General features: G+C 41.3%; 1 long non-coding RNA gene across 1 annotated transcript; it reads right to left on the bottom strand.

Moving 5' to 3' along the window:
* Positions 1 to 3,170: 3,170 nt before the first annotated feature.
* Positions 3,171 to 3,933, bottom strand: LOC142103784 (uncharacterized). The gene is made up of 2 exons (XR_012679434.1): positions 3,738 to 3,933; positions 3,171 to 3,402 (listed from the first exon to the last, which is right to left on the bottom strand). It is a non-coding gene; the product is annotated as an uncharacterized LOC142103784 (long non-coding RNA).
* Between the last annotated feature and the right edge of the window lie 14,420 nt (positions 3,934 to 18,353).

Raw genomic sequence — 18,353 nt, 5'->3', positions numbered from 1 at the left:
AGCAATAGGTTTAGAGCACGAAAAAAAAAAAATTTTCTGTATCCTAATGTACCGCACAAATACTTGATAGCTTATTTGTACACTGAAATGTTCATGTCAGGTAGGACCTCTCCTACCCCAAAATTACATCTCCAATGACATTTTTGGTTTACATCCCCCTCCAAACTGACATGCTTTGCCCTTGCTTAGTTACTTTGCCTTACCTTTCCAGAATGAATCTGGCCCATGGTTTGCTGAAGAAGACTTAAACAAGAGGTGTATCAAGGTAAGCTTCTTAATGCTTTTGCCACAGTGTTTCTTTATTTGCCTTACTAAATAATTGCAAACACAACCTGCAACTACAGTGCCCCTTTAGAGGTAGGGCAAATCATTCGGTCAAGAAAGTATTGCATTTGCAAACTGTAACCTAACACAAAGGAGCCACAAAAGACAGGTGTTAAGGGAACCCAAATAATTTTAAAAACATTTTTTCCCATGATGGCACAGGACAAATATTGTTAACTACTATTTTGTACAGGTAAGAATCTGTGCTAATTCTAAAAATCTAATAAGGGATTTGTATTTAAGATTAGTGCTAATGCACAGTGTGTGGTACACTCGACGTCATTTAGCATAACAGTTATTTACATGTAACCTCATGACCTTATTGCACTAAGCACATATAGGTTGGGTCTCACATTTGGATCTTAGGTGCACTTACCCCATCAGCCGCTGTCATATCACGGCTACCTGGGTGCCTTCTGGTCGTCAGCAACATTCCCGTCCTCCACAGCTCCGTTTGTAATCAAACACACACTGTTTGTTCTGCTGCATGTGCACAGGCATCTTGGATGCAGTCAGGTGATCATTCCAGATCAACCAGATTCAGCACCTGTGATCCCATTAAGTGCTCAGCCAATAGTTGCCTGGGACAAACCATTTAAAGCTGCTGCTGTGATCTGTTCATTGCCTGAACAACACACTTCTCTCCAGTGGATAGTTATTGGCCCCAGTGTTTCTGGCTGCATTACAAAATCAGTGTTTGTGTCCACATTCTCAGACTGCTCATTCCCCTGCTAGATTGGACAATCAGCAAGAACATGAGCAGGAAGATCATCCAGGCTGCTCTGTTCAGATTCACACCTGCTGCAGGTAATCCCAAGGGTCCCTGATTCGGATCAAGAAATACAGACTAACGTGACAGTTTGACACACTATAAGGGTGTATGTAGTGCTGTGTGTCTGACTAATCATGTAAGACGCAAATGAAAAAGCTTGGAGTATAGATATGGTTTGGTCAGGCAAAGAAGCACACTCTGTAATACAAGTAGACTCCAAGAGGTAGTTTGTCCACCAAACTCCTCTATCCTGCAAAGACTTTTCCAAACTCTATGATCTGATCCCCCCAATCCATGATAGTTTAAACCAATCTGGAACCTTGAATACATTATTATAACAAACAGACCCTAGAGTTTCTTACGTAATGTACACTGATACATTCATTGTTAAAGTGGGCACGTCACTTGGATTTGGCTCCCTTCCAGTTTTGGAAAACATTTATGCAAGGCCAAGCAATTTTCTATAACGGGCAACATATTATCGTGTGAAGCTTGGTATGTTGTGATTTCTTGCCAATACAGACACAGGTACCCATTGCACACGTTCACCCTCTATAAGCCAAAAAAACTGGATGCCTCACCTAACAATGTAAACATCAACAATATCTACCAGACATTAATCCCTCAAAATACTGTGTGCTCGGCCCAACACTCTTGGATTAGATCAGGGGTGGGCAAACCTGTCCTCAAGGGCCATATCCAGTTCATGTTTTTAGGATTTCTGTCTGTAGAAACAGGTGGGATAATTACTGACCCAGCCAAATAGATTAACTCAGCTGTACATGATTAAAGAAATCCTAAAAACATGAACTGGATATGGCCCTTGAGGACAGGTTTGCCCACCCCTGGATTAGATGGTGGTAAAGGAATTTGAACATGGAGCCATAATCCTAAAGGGCGGATATCTGTACATTAAGGCTTTGTACTTCCCTTGCCCAAGGCATGGACAAATGCTGCAAATTATTGTTAACATTGACTAGCATGTTTAAACAGACATAGGTGGTATTACAACACACACTTTGAAGAGAAACAAAGGTGGAATGTTAATTTGTCACTACTTTCCACTTTAAGAGGACAAGCTACATGAAAATGTTATTGAGAATACATTTCACATTTCTACACCACAATAACATTGGAGACCTGCATTATCAGGTTCAGCAAACATATCAAGTGACTGCTGCCTAACAATGGGTAATCAGACTAATGTAACTAGTTCTCATGTGGAGTATCTATGGTGGCTGTAAGTTTACATATAGCTGCCTTGACCAATTAGCAAACTAGGGGCCTGATTCATTAAGGATCTTATCTGTCATTTTTTGCTTATCTTAAGCTAATCCACTCTGTTCATGCTCAGAAAAGGGAGATAAGAAGCAAAAGCCACTGCATAAGTGACGAATTTCTTACGCTAGGATGAAAATCCATCTTTGCTTCACTCTTATCTCCCCGTTTCTTCATAACAATAAGCATCTTACCTTTTGCACAAGATAAGAAGATTACTAATGATTCAGGCCCTAGGTGATGGTATTATGGCCTTGTAGCAAGACTCCACTAGCTTAGTGCCCTAATGCATTCCCCATAATTGTTAGTGTGTGGTTTGTGTCTGGCATGTGGGTGTTGGAACACTTTGAAACAAAGTGCCACTAGCACAAGCGAAAAATATTGTTATCCCATTTGGCCCAGGGCCAAAAGTTGGTAGTGTGTGACCTGACACTGCTAACATTTTTGCTTTCTTTATATACATTTACCTGTAATGTGATGCCTATATTCCTACGCACATCACATGTTCGCTCTAAAAGCTGAAAGTGTCCAAACAATTTACTACTAAGCACCAAACACACATACAAACCTCCACACTATAGCCATTTTCTAAAACTATACATTTACCCCATTGAGCGTGTTTGTAGGCTATGGTGAATCTGTGGCAAAGGAGAAAATAACCACACCTAGATTTCATATATTCATTTAAAATAAAACCTGTTCCACAATAGTTTTGAAAGCACTACACATGGATTTATGGGTATTAAAATATTAATCAGTGCACTGTAGTAATGGTACAAAATGGCATGACAACTGATTGCTGACACATTTGCAGCATAGGCTAGATTTATTACATATATGAATTCAAATGTGCTGACAAAAACAAAGCAAACAAGGTAATGGTCTGTGTGTGTAAAAATTCCTTGAATTAAGAGATGACAATCTGGCCAGACTGAAGAGAGACATAAGCAGGCTTGGAGCTCTGGGGAAATTCAACAACATGTAGTGAGACACGAATTGCACAAATCCAAAATCCACGCCAACACACCCTGTTGAACGAAAGGCAACAAATTAATATGGCAATATTAGGTCAGACAACTTGCATTTTGATATCAAGAGATTGAGCAATGTATTGGCATGTGTAAAAAAGCCAGTAATATTATAGTGTATAATAATGGCTTGTGTGTTTGGACTATACCTAGGATTCTGAATGCACTATTTGACTTAATTTGAAACACCAAACCCATATGTTACATAGCTAGCATCTGCCCATATGTTTTGTTTGTGCAACCACACATTGCAGGCTTAGTAACGACGACATTATTGTATGGAGCACACTCACTGGCCAATCACATTTTAGTGCAGATAGCACTATACTACTTACATTTGAAAACACCCTTCACCATGGCAACATCCAACTCCAAAGGGAAGTGCAATGGCAGAAAAGCCAGCACTGCAGGCCAAGTGTAATCTAAAGGCTGTAGATATAAGAAAAACAAATAAAGTGTCAATAATGTGCACTTCAACACTATATGTGCAGATCAATAAACTAAAAAACCTCACATGGCTAAATGAGCAGAGTTAGGGTACATTTTTGCTAGAACTATTTTTTCACACCATTTTCACACTAGGGGACATATACATACTAGACCATTAGCACCTTTGGTGCCTCAGCTAATACAAGCATCAAGTGTGCAAAGTCTGGACTGTTTAAACTGTAGAAAACCAAACGTCAATTATGTTGCCACATTAGACTGTAGATTAAATCTACCCCATTAACGTGCATTTAGCAAAAGACATTGAGGCTAAACTTAGATTCATGAAGCTATACTTTCTACGCACATTGTAAAGGTAAAATACAGTTTGCCATGGTTTTTCCCCTATTATTACACATAATAAACATTTCACTATCACACCAGGCCATGTCTATTCATATTCCCATTTTGAATTACCATACCTTAGATAATCTACGCTTGACTAAGCTTGCACATGATTTGACCACAGATCTTTGAAATGTGAAGATATAAAATGTCACAACCCCAAAGAATTACCTCAAAAATATGTCTCCACAACATAGCTCCTGAAGTTGGAGCCACGCACTGCTTCATGAGGGGGGTCTCCAAGATCTTCCTCCTCCACCTCCGCCTCCTCGTCCACCCCCGCCTCGTCCACCCCAGCAACCTCGTCCAGGACCCCTGGTGCCCCACTCCTGATGGCAATATTATGAAACACCACACACAGAGCAATGATCTTACACACCTTCCTGGGATCATACATGAGGGCGCCACCAGACCGGTCAAGACATCTAAAACGAGCCTTCAAAACGCCAAAGGCTCTTTCAATGACCGATCTGGTGGCCCTATGAGCGGAGTTATAGGCCTCCTCCCGCTCTGTGTGTGGGTTCAATATAGGAGTGAGGAGCCAAGGGCAGGAGGGATACGCATTGTCTCCTATGTAGGAAGAGAGGAAAGACAAATAAAGCAAGATTAACACCATTTAAGAGTACAACTATACCTGCAAGAAATTAAATGGTAACATTCAAATATATGACCTGAAACTACATTCTAGGCTAAATAGTAAGGTTACAAAGTCATAATACTGTATAATTAGCATCCAATGAAAACTACCCATGTCTATTAATGGCTGCTAAACAAAGCACAATCCACATTGGACATTGACAATGTACACCGAACTAATAATTACACACCTGGCGGCGTCCACTATTCACAGGACACATACCCTTTGCTACTAGGCGAGTTTCAAAAATAGGCCTACATTACCATTATATAGCTCACTATTGTAAACATTGATTCTATCACTCTATAGTAGCGGAAACTAAACATACAAGGCACATGCACTATATAACACATTTGGTAACAGTAACATCTCAAGTCCAATATTATATTTTACAACTCTAGGTTTCTCAAACAATATTATTAATAACTTAGAGTTGGCAGAACCATTTTTTTTGCACATAATTACCAAGAAGCCACGCATCTCCGTGTGGCCTGACACCCCCTTGCCTCTGTTGCAATCTAGGCCACAACTCTGAATTACGAAACGCATAGGAGTCATGGGTACTCCCACCCCATTTCGCAACCAGGTTTCGAAACAGGAGAGACGGGTCACATATGGCCTGGACATTGATTGAGTGGAAATGCTTCCGGTTCATTAAAACCGAAGCATTTCCACTCACCGGTACCAGGGCCACATGCGTCCCATCTACAGCCCCTATGACGTGCGGAAAGCCAGCTATGGTGGAAAACTGCTGCTTGATCCTCACAAGAGACTCCTCATCGAGTGGCAGATGGATAAATTGCCGGAGCCGCAACATAAACGCCCTCAGGACAACCTCCAGCACACGGCTGAAGGTCGCCTGGGACATACCTGCCGCGACCCCGACTGTGCACTGGAATGAACCAGTGGCACAGAAGTGCAGTACCGCCACAAGTTTGGTCAAAGGCGGTACTGCTGTCGGGATGATGCGCCTTGGCTCAAGGTCAAGCTCCACAATGCGCAGGGTGTCCAAGATCAGATGTGGAGGAAGCCGATAGCGACGGACAACCTCCGCATCTGGCATCCCAAAGAGGCTGACACGTGGCCTGAAGATGCGCTCCCTCGGACGGCGATGTTGTTGTAGTTGCTGGTTCGGACGGGGCAGAGGAGCAGGCCCCTCGTGAAACAGAATGTGGTCCAACTCCAGGAGTGCCTGTATGTGTTTCAAAAGGAAAAGATTACAAACCAGCACTTAGGTGAAACATGGACACTTGGCATTGTCTGACTTTGCCACAAATGACACAACCAATACTTACAAAGTAGTCGTAATTCATCGTCACGCTTTTTGGTGTAAAAGGACAGTCCATAAGTAGATGGAAGTAATGTGTAAGGTGGGATATAAAGAGAAAAAAAGCAAAAAAAACCAAAACATTAAAAACTACAACTAGGAAAAATAAACCTCTTCTTTGTCCAACCACCATCTATTCATATAGAACCACCAAAGTGCTTGCAAACGTGATACTTACCATCGCCATATACCCTTTCAAAATTCACATTACTTATATTACAATTGTTGTGGCGTAAGACTGTCAAGGTAGTGGAACACTAAATACAGACGGCCTGAGTCATTAGCGAGAGCAAAGAATAAAGAAGGAGTAACTCTGCACCTGGGCAAAACCATGTTGCATTGGAGGGGGAGGTAAATGTTAAATGTGGGGACAGATTTATAGTTGGGGTAGGACATGCTCTAGATCATCTTTAAATGTCAGGGTAAAGCTAAAGCTAACAAGTAAGTGTGTGCTACATGAAGCAGGCAGTATTTATCTTATGTGCAAAAAAACAACAACAAATGTGCACCCCTTACATTGTAACATGGTTTGACCACTAGAACATTTACTTATTTTTGATGCTTTGCTCTCCTTAATGACTCAGTCCAAAAAACAACAACACTTCAAACAAAGTGATTAGAAAAAAAAAAAAATTAACAGCATGGACATTCTTACTGCAAAGTGTTTTAACAAGGGGTATGTAATAAACAATATCTGGTTTCTACTTACCACACACACAGACAAATGTGGAATGTCAAAAAGCAATCTGTAGACACCCAAAAAACACTATCCAGGACCAATATCTGTGGGGGAAGGGTAAACAGGTAACAAATAAATAAATAAATATAGATGGATAATATTTATTTCTGTCACTACATTCGAGAGGTCTCTATGCAAAGGCACATCCCAAGTCTACACAGTTGCCTCAATATTCAAACTCTGCAGCTAATGAAAGACTTTCCCACTAACCTTCAACATAAAATCCACTAGCATTAAGACCGTTCAACATCATTTTCTATCTCTAGCTCACCAATACCTTGACAATAAATAAACATGAGTGTTGAGCAAGGTACAGCAATAAACTGCAGAGATTATGAAACATTTCACCATTAAGGGCTACTTACCCAGAATTGTGAATCTCCCAACAACACAGAAAGCCAAGCAAGGTCTTTTTAAGTAACACTGTAATTAGTGAATTAAATGCAGGTGAGTAGGCCGGAGAGTATGCCGGACACGTCATTAGGAGCACGCAGGTGCGTTCTAATTAGCCAAGTGTGGTTTTGTGTAAAAGTGACCTGACATGTGAGCAACGTTTATTTTCTGTAGGTAAGTAGAGATTATAACGATTATTACAGATGTCATTAATGAGCTAAGCTGTTAGTGTTGTGGCAATAGTATGGGTAAAATAGTTTTAAGTACAATTCTATGAGGTATTATTCATTTGCATGTGCTACATTTAGATGTGCCACGATAGTGTAGTGGTTATGTATTTCACCCCCCAATACTAAGTGCAGAAGTTGGAGGCCCCAGGTCAACCCTAAGCACCAAGTGAGTTAATAAAACACATTATTAAGCATACTCCTAAAAGTAAAAAAATATATGCAACTGCTTGTATTTAGCGTAAGATTCGCAAACGCGCTTAATTCGCATTTGTTTGGTGACGTTTTTGCAGCTCCTGCTGCTTTAGTAAAACAGTGTTTTTATTAATGTGTGTGTTTATCTAGGGTTATTATTTGAATACCACGTTATCCATCATGCTGTACATATTATTTGCAACATGGCCAATTTATCAGGTCTAAGACAGTCATTCAGCTGTGCTAACTAGTTAATGTGCAGTTTGGTGTTGGTGTTTCAATGTGAAGTATAACTCAGTGAATAAAGAAATGAGCTTGCAACAACAAGGTAATGAGTTTGAACCCTGAATGATGCGTGTATGTGGCTAACCTTGGTATATTTACAAGTTTGAGGGTATTTATTCCACTCTGTGACTTAGTATATGTTTTGGTGTGTAAGGTGGCTATATGTAATGTTCAACAGTGTTATCAGCTACAACACAGCAAAGCAGTTGTTGGCAAAGACTTTGGATTTCAAAGATATGTGAATTCTGTACTGGCAACAGTGGAAAAAGCTAAGTGCTCCACCAAATCAAATTGTAGAAATGGGAGCAATAAATGTTCTATTTTTGATTTGTATTTATCAACATGGATATATTTCGATATGCATAAATTGTGACTCTGCATGCACCAAATCTTTCCGGGTATCATATTTCCAAGTATTGGCATTTTTCCCCATGTTTTAAGGGAAACAACTTATGCTAGAAGTTGCTGGTCATCTTTAATTTGTATTCTATTCCCTTGACATCACCACTTGTACAGTGGTGTAGCAGTTAGCCAATCCACCTTGCCAGCTTGCTACGTGGGTTCGAGTCCTCACCAGCCCTCGGCTCTTAGGGATCATTAATATCCTTAGACAATTTGTGTTGCTGTTAAAAGTGTCCCTGTGGTAATAGTACACTTGTTTTAAATTTGCATAAATCTTGTGTGTAAAACCCTGAAATATATTTTCGAGTTATTATATGTCTATTAATATTATTTGTTCTTGCAAACGCACCATCACCAACTGTCAAATCAGGCATGTAACATATTGAGACTAATGATATTGGTAATTGTTCAGAATGGTTGGAGATTTATCATAAATATTTATGACCAAGTCTATTGTTTGGGAGACATTTTACATAAAATGAAATAATTACCCATGCAGTGTGCACAGCAATTCCGGCAGCCGGAATGAATGTGGAATGCACTGAGGCAACCATTCCGGCAGCCGGAATGAATGTGGAATGCATTGAGGCAACCATTCCGGCATTGGAATGAATGTGGAATGCACTGAGGCAACCATTCCGGCAGTGGAATGAATGTGGAATGCACTGAGGCAACCATTCCGGCAGCCGGAATGCACTGTGACCTGGATTCTCCCCATAATGCTGAGGAGATATGTGGCTAGCAGTGTACAGGCCTATAAAAGGCAGTCCTCTTTACTGAAGAGGCAGTAAGCAGCAGAGGGCGCTATTTCCAGCTAACTAATTCCGGCATTCCGGCAGTCCCGGATTGAGGCCAAAGGGCCAAAATAACATCAAACATGTTGCACTTGCAAATTGCATTGATTAGAAAGGGGTATTTAAAGCAAAACAAGCTTAATTTACACAAACATACTAATGGAACATTTGTAAGATATGTAAAAGCTCAATAAAAAAAAAAAAAATTTAAAATTTTTTTTTTCCCACAGGCAGTCTGTATTGATATGTATGTATGTTGTGCATATTTCGTTTTGCGTTTTAAACGCAAAAGATGCTCCTAAAGGCGTTTAATAGTGGTTTTAGCTAGCTGTATTGGAGTTAAACATGACCCTGGCCTTCCTTAACTTTTGTGAAAGATTTGAGACAGAAGTGACGTCAGTTTCACTCATCTGGGCAGAGGGAACGCCTACTATTCTCAAGTGAAAAAGCATAACGCCTACTTTACTCAAGTACTATCTCATCTCCGCCCAGTCCGCGCCTACTCTCCGCCCATTCCCACCCATATGTTCTCAAGTGGTCAGCAGTCATCTCAAATCTATTTGCGTTGGAGTTTGAGATTGAGTCGCTTTTTGAGAGCTGTATCTGCCGTGCTTGAGTAGCGTATGTAGTGTTTTGCGCTGCGTAAGCGTCGTTTCGCGCATGCGCAGAGCCATTTAGCAGATGCGTATGCGTTTGCGAATTTTGATGAATCGGGCCCTAAATTTCTTAACACACACACATACACACAGAGACAGACAGACAGACAAACAAACACACTGGGGTCAATTTGTTAGCAGCCAATTAACCTACCAGTATGCTTTTGGAGTGTGGGAGGAAACCGGTGCACCTGAAGGAAACTCAGGCAAACACAGGGAGAACATACAAACTCCTTAGAGATAAGGTCATGGTTGGGAATTGAACTCATGACCCCAGTGCTAACCACTATGACACCGTGCTGCCCCAGAATAAAGATGCCTTGGTGTTTGCAGTTTTCCAGAGAAGCAAATTTAGATACAATAGGAAACTTACATTTAGGATCCCTCATTTAGTGTCTGTGGAGCTGTGTTCCTATGTGCATGTGCTGGCTGTATTTAGCTTTTTCCTTCCACATCAGGGGTAGGAGGCACTTGCAAATCAATAATAGAAATAAATGAGACAACGTGGGAGTATTATGTTTTAACATAACACATTTTTGCTTTATTCATTTTTTAGATAGTGAAAGCTGCAAGAAATGTCCTGATGATGAATGGCCCAATGAGAAGAAAGCCGCATGTGTTCCCAGGATAACAGAATTTCTATCATACAAGACGGACACAATTGCAATAGTTTTTTCTGCAATATCTGTGCTATTTTTTATCTTGACTGTCTATATAATCAGAATATTTGTTTCATTTCGGGACACTCCCATAGTAAAAGCCAATAATAGAAACCTTAGTTTCATTCTTCTCATCTCCCTCAAGCTGAGTTTACTCTGTGTCTATCTGTTCATCGGTCGCCCAGTGGATATCACCTGCATATTACGGGAAATTTCAATTGGAATAATTTTCACTGTTGCTTTATCTTCAGTCCTGGCCAAGACTATCATGGTTTACATCGCTTTTAAAGCCACCAGACCTGGAAGCTATTGGAGAAAATGGCTTGGTGTTAAACTGCCAAATTCTGTTGTGTTGATCTGTTCATCTGTTCAAGTTCTCATCAGTGCTATTTGGTTGTCAGTTTCTCCTCCTTTTCAAGAGTGTGATTCTTACCCTGGGATAATCATCATTCAGTGTAATGAGGGTTCTGTCCTTGCCTTTTATTTCATGTTGGGTTACATGGGGTTCCTGGCAGCTCTGAGTTTTGGTTTAGCTTTCATGGTGAGGACATTACCTGACATCTTTAATGATGCCAAATACATCACGTTCAGCATGTTGGTGTTCTGCAGTGTTTGGGTCTGTGCCATACCTGCCTATCTGAGCAGTAAGGGGAAACACATGGTCACTGTAGAGATTTTTGCCATTTTGGCTTCTGGTATTGGAATATTATGCTGTATATTCTTTCCTAAATGCTACAATATTCTACTGAGACCTGAAATGAACAGTAAAAGACGTTTGTTAGAGAAACATTAATCATAAAATTATTTGTTACTTTGCAATGGAAAGTAATGTATTGTTCTATTGTGTTGTGCTGCAAATCAATTATTGTTTTAAGCAATATATATTTTAAACAAACAATTAACATTAGTGTTTTCTATATGCATGTTATTAAAATAAAATTTTAAATGAAGTATAAAATGTAATAATGTGTCCTAAGTATTCAATAAGGGTTATAACTGATGAATATTTCCTGTGATCTCACAACAAATGTTCCACAGATGAAGTATTTTACAGTGAGTCTACCAAAAAGGAAAAACACCAAGGGGTATATTTACTAAACTGCGGGTTTTAAAAAGTGGAGATGTTGCCTATAGCACCCAATCAGATTCAGTCTGTCATTTTGTAGAATGTATTAAATAAATGATAACTACAATCTGATTGGTTGCTATAGGCAACATCTCCACTTTTTCAAACCCGCAGCTTAGTAAATCTAGCCCTAAGAATCATATGCTGAAATAATTGCTCCTATAACGTAATGAAGGTCTCACTCCATGGAGAAGAGAACTGCACAAGTTACAGATAAAAGAAGCAGCTGCCACTATTGTCCTCTCCCTCCCTCCAGAAAAACCACAAAAACCTAACCAGAATACAGCGCTATATCAAGATTGCTAAAATATATATTGATAGAAACACATTAAAATATCCTGTTTGGCAGAATTCAAAGAATCAATTAATTTCCTTGTTTGAACCCTTCACTGTTTAGGAAAAGTTGGACTCTTTCTCAGAATAAACCTCAAATGTGCTCAGAATGAGTCCTACACCTCCTTGGCAGGAGTTCCAATGGGTAAAACACATGAAAGGCCCTTAAAGTTAGTAACTGCTGGTGGGAGCCAGGGAAGAGTGAGGCTTGATGACATCTTCACTCCTGGCATATTCTCTGGTAATCATGTGGGATTTACAGCAGAAATCATTAAGTATTAATAAATGCAGGGATCCCTTCATTTGAAAGAGAAAAGTCCCCTCTTTCAAATGATATGTCCCCTTACTAGTTATTCTTTATGAACAAGTTTTGATTCTCATGGGATCAATCTATTGTATGAATTCTTTCTCTCTCTCTCTCTCTCTCTCTCTCTGAATATATATATATATATATATATATATATATATATATATATATATATAGTAATAAAGGGAGGCATTTTGTTGGCAATATGCAGATAAAGCATGCAAGTAGAGTAAAATATCTGTGCAGTAATGCACCTAAATTGGAGAAAGATTGCTATTATGAATGGCGCTATGATAAAGATAAACCGTTCAGAGCACAAATGGCTGCAGCCTGAGGAGAATTTGTCTTCTCGGATTATTGAAGTTCTGGTGATAGATCACTGCGTCCGGGGGCTGAACCGTGGTCTTCAAATGTGGGTGCTGCAATTAGATCTACAAACTTATGAATAAGTACATATCCGTACATACAGGAAGTAGCAAAGGAGATCGCGCGGTCCATCTGCGTTCCACTGCGGACGGCAATCCGGATTTGTAGCTGGATAGTGTCGGCATCAACTTCTTCTACCCCTTTTGGAAACATCGTTTATTAAAGAACCATCGCTACACTGAGGGAACCATCGCCATTATACCAGAGTGGGAAGGACATTCACCCTCGTAGGGAAAGAGCAGGGTAAGATCGCTAACTTTTTCTGCCAACATCTCTCAAAAGAGCTGTAACATTTTTCTATGTGTCATATTGTTTGTTTTGAGTCCTCCGTGCGCTGAATCACCTTTTGAAACTTATGAAGAGCTTGCCACAGTGGTAGAGAGGTGCACTACAGCAAATGAATAAAGACCTGCATTCGTGCCAAAGCCGATGCCACTTCAAAATCCAGGTTTGCTGCAGGGCCCAATGGCAAAACTGCTACAGACAGAGGGCCAGTTACAAAGGTGTCTAATCTGAAGTGCTTTAAATGTGGTGAGCCAGGCCCAGTTAAGGCAGAGTGTCCTCAACTACCGGAACCCATTAACTGTTCTGTGGCACATATTGGCCTGCTTTCCCAAAGTGTTTTACCATGAGTCCCACATCAGGAAGTCCTTGTTTGTTCCGGGTGATAGTGCTAATCAACCAAAACCTTGCTGGCCTTGGTTGACTCTGGAAGTGAACTTTTGTTAGTTTCCAGCTCTGCCTTACCCAAAAACATAACTACTCGGTTGCCCAAGGTGAAGGTCCTTTGCGTACATGAGATGACTGAGATGACTGAGGAGTATAAGAGAAAACTTCTTCCTATCACACTCAAAAACCAAACAGTTATGGTGGTAGCTGCCATAGCACCTAAACTCCCATATCCACTCATTATGGGGCAAGACTTCCCACTGTTTAATAATGTCCTCTGTGAGCGGGTTCGGCCGGACATGCTGGCAACTGATGCAACGGACAGAAGCCTGGTCTTAAAGGAGCCGCCTAAGATTCCACAACATCTGGACCTTAATCTTTGGTAACTGCCAAACCAGAATGTCCTCCTGGCAGTCACAGACGGAGTTCCACAAAAGCATCTACCTGCAGGGAAATATGGACAGTCCAAACTAGCATTGGTTGGTGATGTCACGGTTGAGCCCACCCCGCCTGTCAGTGAGGATACGGACTGGTCCACAATACCAATTTTGTTTCCTCTACAGGACTGTGCACGGGACCAACTTAATGATGCCACTTTGGAGCAGCAGCGGGCTCTTGCCACAAGTGGTGCCACAATATCTATAAAAGAAGAAGCTTGTTTGGTCTTTTGTTTATTTGTTTTAGGCAAATATCTTCGACAATTCATGCCTCAAATTGAATGATATCAATGCAAGGTGGTCCAGTTGGATCCCGGCCAGATGTTGAGCGGTTTAGGGACCTGGTCAGACCTCCCCTTGGTGTACAGTGGAAAGAACTTTGACGTGCGAAGCCTGTTATGAGCTTTCCACTGGATGGATTTGGATGAAATTTTTTTAAAAATCTTTTAACATTGGATCCCAGAAGACATACTAGGGGTGTAGGTTTCATTTGGACCTCCTGTTGGTGTAACACGGCCTGAACTTTGACCTCGGGAGCCTGTTCTAGGCCCTCCATTGGATTGATTTAGTTTGTTTGCATTTGGACACCCCTGCACCGATTGGGATGAAGCCAACATGAGGTGGTCCAGTTGGATCCTGGGCTTGTTTTAAAGGGGATAGGGTCTCGGTCGAACCTCCCGTTGGTGTACGCTGTGCAAAACTTTGACTGGGGAAACCTATTCTGAGCCTTCTACTGAATGGATTTGGATGAAAACTTCACAGATTGCTAACATTGGATCCCAGAAGATATACTAAGGGGTTGAGGTCAAAGTCAGACCTCCCATTGGTGTACACTGGCCTAGAGCTTTGACCCGGGAAGCCTGTTCTTGGACTTTTGCTGGATGGATTTGGATTGTTTGTCTGTCCAGATATGCATTCAGACTCCCCGGCACCGATTGGGATGAAACCAATTCGAGGGGGTCCAGTTGGTTCATGGCCATGATTTAATGGGTTTACTGTCCCAGTCATACCTCCCGTTAGTTTGCGCTTTGCAGAACTTTGACCAGGGGAGCCTGTTCTGAGCCTTTCACAGAATGGATTTGGACAAAAGTTCCTCAGACTGGTAAAATTGTATCCTAGAAGACATGCTAGTGTGTTAAGGTCCTGATTGAACATCCCGTTGGTGTACATGGGCCATAACTGGGGAGCCTGTTGTAGGCCTTCCACTGGATAGATTTGGTTTGCTTCTCTGTCTGGTTATATATTCAAACACTCCTGCAATGATTGGCATGAAACTAATGTGAGGTGACCCAATTGGATCTTTATCAGGTTTTAGGGGGGTTGGTTCCCGGTCGGACCTCCCTTTAGTTTACGCCAGCCAGAATATTAATTTTGAGTGCCTGTTCTGGGCCTTCCACTGTATGGGTTTGGTTTGTATGTGTGTCCGGGTATGAATTTGGATACCCCTGCAGCGATTGGGATGAAGTCAATGCGAATTGTTCCAGCTAGATCCTAGCCAGGTTTTATGCGTTTTCGGGTCCTGATTGGACACTGCCGTTGGTGTACACTGGGCAGAGCTTTGACCCGGGGAGCCTGTTCTGTTCCTTCCATTGGAAGCATTTGGACGATAGCTTCACAGACTGGTAACATTGGATCATAGAAGACATACTAGGGGCTTGAGGTTCCGGTCAGACTTCCATTGGTGTACCCTGGCCAGAACTTCCACCCAGGGAACCTGTTCTTTGCCTTCCACTGAATGGATTTGGAAAACATTTATATATATATATATATATATATATATATATATATATATATATATATGAAAAAGTTTGCTTCTTTGCTTGTTTTAAGGCGAATATCTTTGACACCCCTGAACCGATTGGGATGAAACCAATGTGAGGTGGTTCAGTTGGACCTTGGCCAGGTTTTAAGCCAGTTTTAATTTATGTCAGACATCCTGTTGGTGTACAGTGGGCAACACTTTGACCTGGGGAGCCTGTTCTAAGACTTCCCAGAAGACATACACGGGGGTTCAGTTCCCAGTCAGACCTCCCATTAGTGTATGCTGGCCAGAATTTTAATATGTGAAGCCTGGTTATGCATACGTAAATGCATTCCGATCTGCACTGATTGGGATGAAGCCAATGTGAAGTGGACCGGTTTGATCCTGACCAGGTTTTAGGGGGCTAAGGGTCCTGATCAGACCTCCCGTTGTTGTACGCTGGGAAGAACTTTGACCCAGAGAGCCTGTCTGGGCCTTCCACTGGATGGATTTGGTTTGTTTATCTGTCTGGTTATGCATTCGGACACCCCTGTACCGAATGGTATGAAACCAATGCAAATTGGTACAGTTGATAAACTAATGCGATGTGATCCAGTTTGATTCTGGACATGTTTTAGGATGTTTCAGGTACCAGTCGGACCTCCTGTTGGTGTACGTTGGGAAGAACTTAAACCCGAGGAGCCTGTTCTGTGCTTTTAATTGCATTGATTTGAACGAAAACTTTATAGCATTATATATATACTATATAACATTAACCCGGGGACCAAGTTTGGTCTTTCCATTGGATGGAAGAGATCATTTGGAGAACATTTGCAAATTTGAAAATTGGAGAACATTTAATATAAAAACAAAAACAATACTGGGCAGCCACCTAATTGGTGTGTTGGAAGAGCTTCTAAGCTGCTAATTAATTTTAAACTGTTAACAGTTACATTCAACTCCATGTTAACTTATTAACTTGAAGATTTGAACCCAGGCAACGCCAGGTACTTCAGATAGCATATATATATATATATATATATATATATATATATATATATATATATATATATATACACATATATAGGCAATTATATGTTTATTTACAGGAGATTTTAATGTGTTTCTAAACTGTCAGCACTTTAATGTATTTGATATAGTGCTGTCTTCTGTTGTGTGTTTGTAGTATAAAATTATGACCCAAATGTTTTTTGATTGGGGTGATGAAGGGATTCATTGAGCTTGTTATTTCCACTGCTGTTTGATTTCAAGTGCTGTTTGTTTAAAGTGTAGAGTTAGATCCAGTAAGGCGTTGAATCCAGGAAGGGGCTTAATCTGGTAAGTAGCTAGCAAAGGTTAGTACTCTCGAGTTCACTGTAGGCTATAAGAAGTAAGGTTAGCCATAATAAGATGAGTGGTAGCAGGCTTGATGATCTCACTCAATGCATATCTTGTCATATGTATGCACACTTGGAGCAATTGTTCCAAGGTTTATACCTCTGTGAGAAATGTGAGTAATTGGTCTCTTTGGAAGCCTAGGTAACTGATCTAAAGCAGACCATTGCAAAATTGAGAGAAAGTGTGAACCTGGAGCAGAGTTTACAGCTCACCGTTGATGCGTTAGCTGAGCAGGGTGGAGTAGAGGCAGAGGAGGGTGCACAGGTAGGCAGTTGGGTAACAGTTAATAGGGGTAGCAGAGGGAGGAAGAGGCAAGCCAGTTCTGAGCTAAGCAATCCCAGCAGAATTGCCAGATTGGATGAAGATATTGTGGAAGGCAGTTCAGAATTGGTAGAGTTGGATGAGACTGCTTCCTCTAGCAACCAGGGGAATGGTCTCTCCAGCATAGAGGAGACAAAGTTACTCAGGGACCCAGACAGATTGTGGTGGTAGGGAATTCAATTATTAGGAAGGTAGATAGGGCAATCTGTTACCGGGACCATGCATGCCGAACAGTGTGTTGTCTCCCGGGTGCTCTGGCTCAGCATATTGCGGATCGGGTGGACAGATTGTTGAGAAGGGTGGGAATGACCCAGTGGTTTTGGTGCATGATGGAACCAATGACCGAGTTAGAGGAAGAAGGGGTGTCCTAAAGAATGATTTCAGGGACATAGGTCGCAAACTTAAGGCAAGGACATCCAAAGTAGTATTTTCGGAAATACTACCTGTGCCACGCTCTAGTCCAGGGGGGCAGCGGGATATTAGGGAGGTTAATGCGTGGCTAAAGGATTGGTGTAGGAAGGAGGGTTTTGGATTCTTAGAGCACTGGGCTGATTTCTCGGTCAGTTGCCATCTTTATTGTCGAGATGGATTGCACCTGAAGGAGGAGGGGGCTGCAGTGCTAGGGGAGAGAATGGTTAGAAGGTTGCAGGGGATTTTAAACTAGGCTACGGGGGGTGGGGCAAGCAAGTTTTTATGGGATAGACATTGAGAGTAGTAAGGAGGAATTTAACAAGAGTCAAGGGGGTGGAGAGGGGGGAAAGGGAAACATAGAGAATAAGGAGAGGTCCTTTTTAAAGCAAAAGAAATACCTAAGGGAGGCAATAGAACTAGTAGCAATGAATGAGCAGTATGATATTATAGGTATTACGGAGACCTGGTGGGATGATACACATGACTGGGCAGTCAACTTGGAAGGCTATTCTCTCTTCAGGAGGGATAGGGTAAATAAAAGGGGAGGCGGAATATGTCTTTATATTAAGCCAGATTTAAAACCAAGTATTCAGGAAGTTATTTACGAGAATATTGGTGATAATATAGGCATTGTGGG

This window comes from Mixophyes fleayi, chromosome 1 (genome assembly GCF_038048845.1).
Source record: "Mixophyes fleayi isolate aMixFle1 chromosome 1, aMixFle1.hap1, whole genome shotgun sequence".
Taxonomy (NCBI): Eukaryota; Metazoa; Chordata; class Amphibia; order Anura; family Limnodynastidae; genus Mixophyes; species Mixophyes fleayi.
This window is presented reverse-complemented; position numbering and strand designations above follow the sequence as displayed.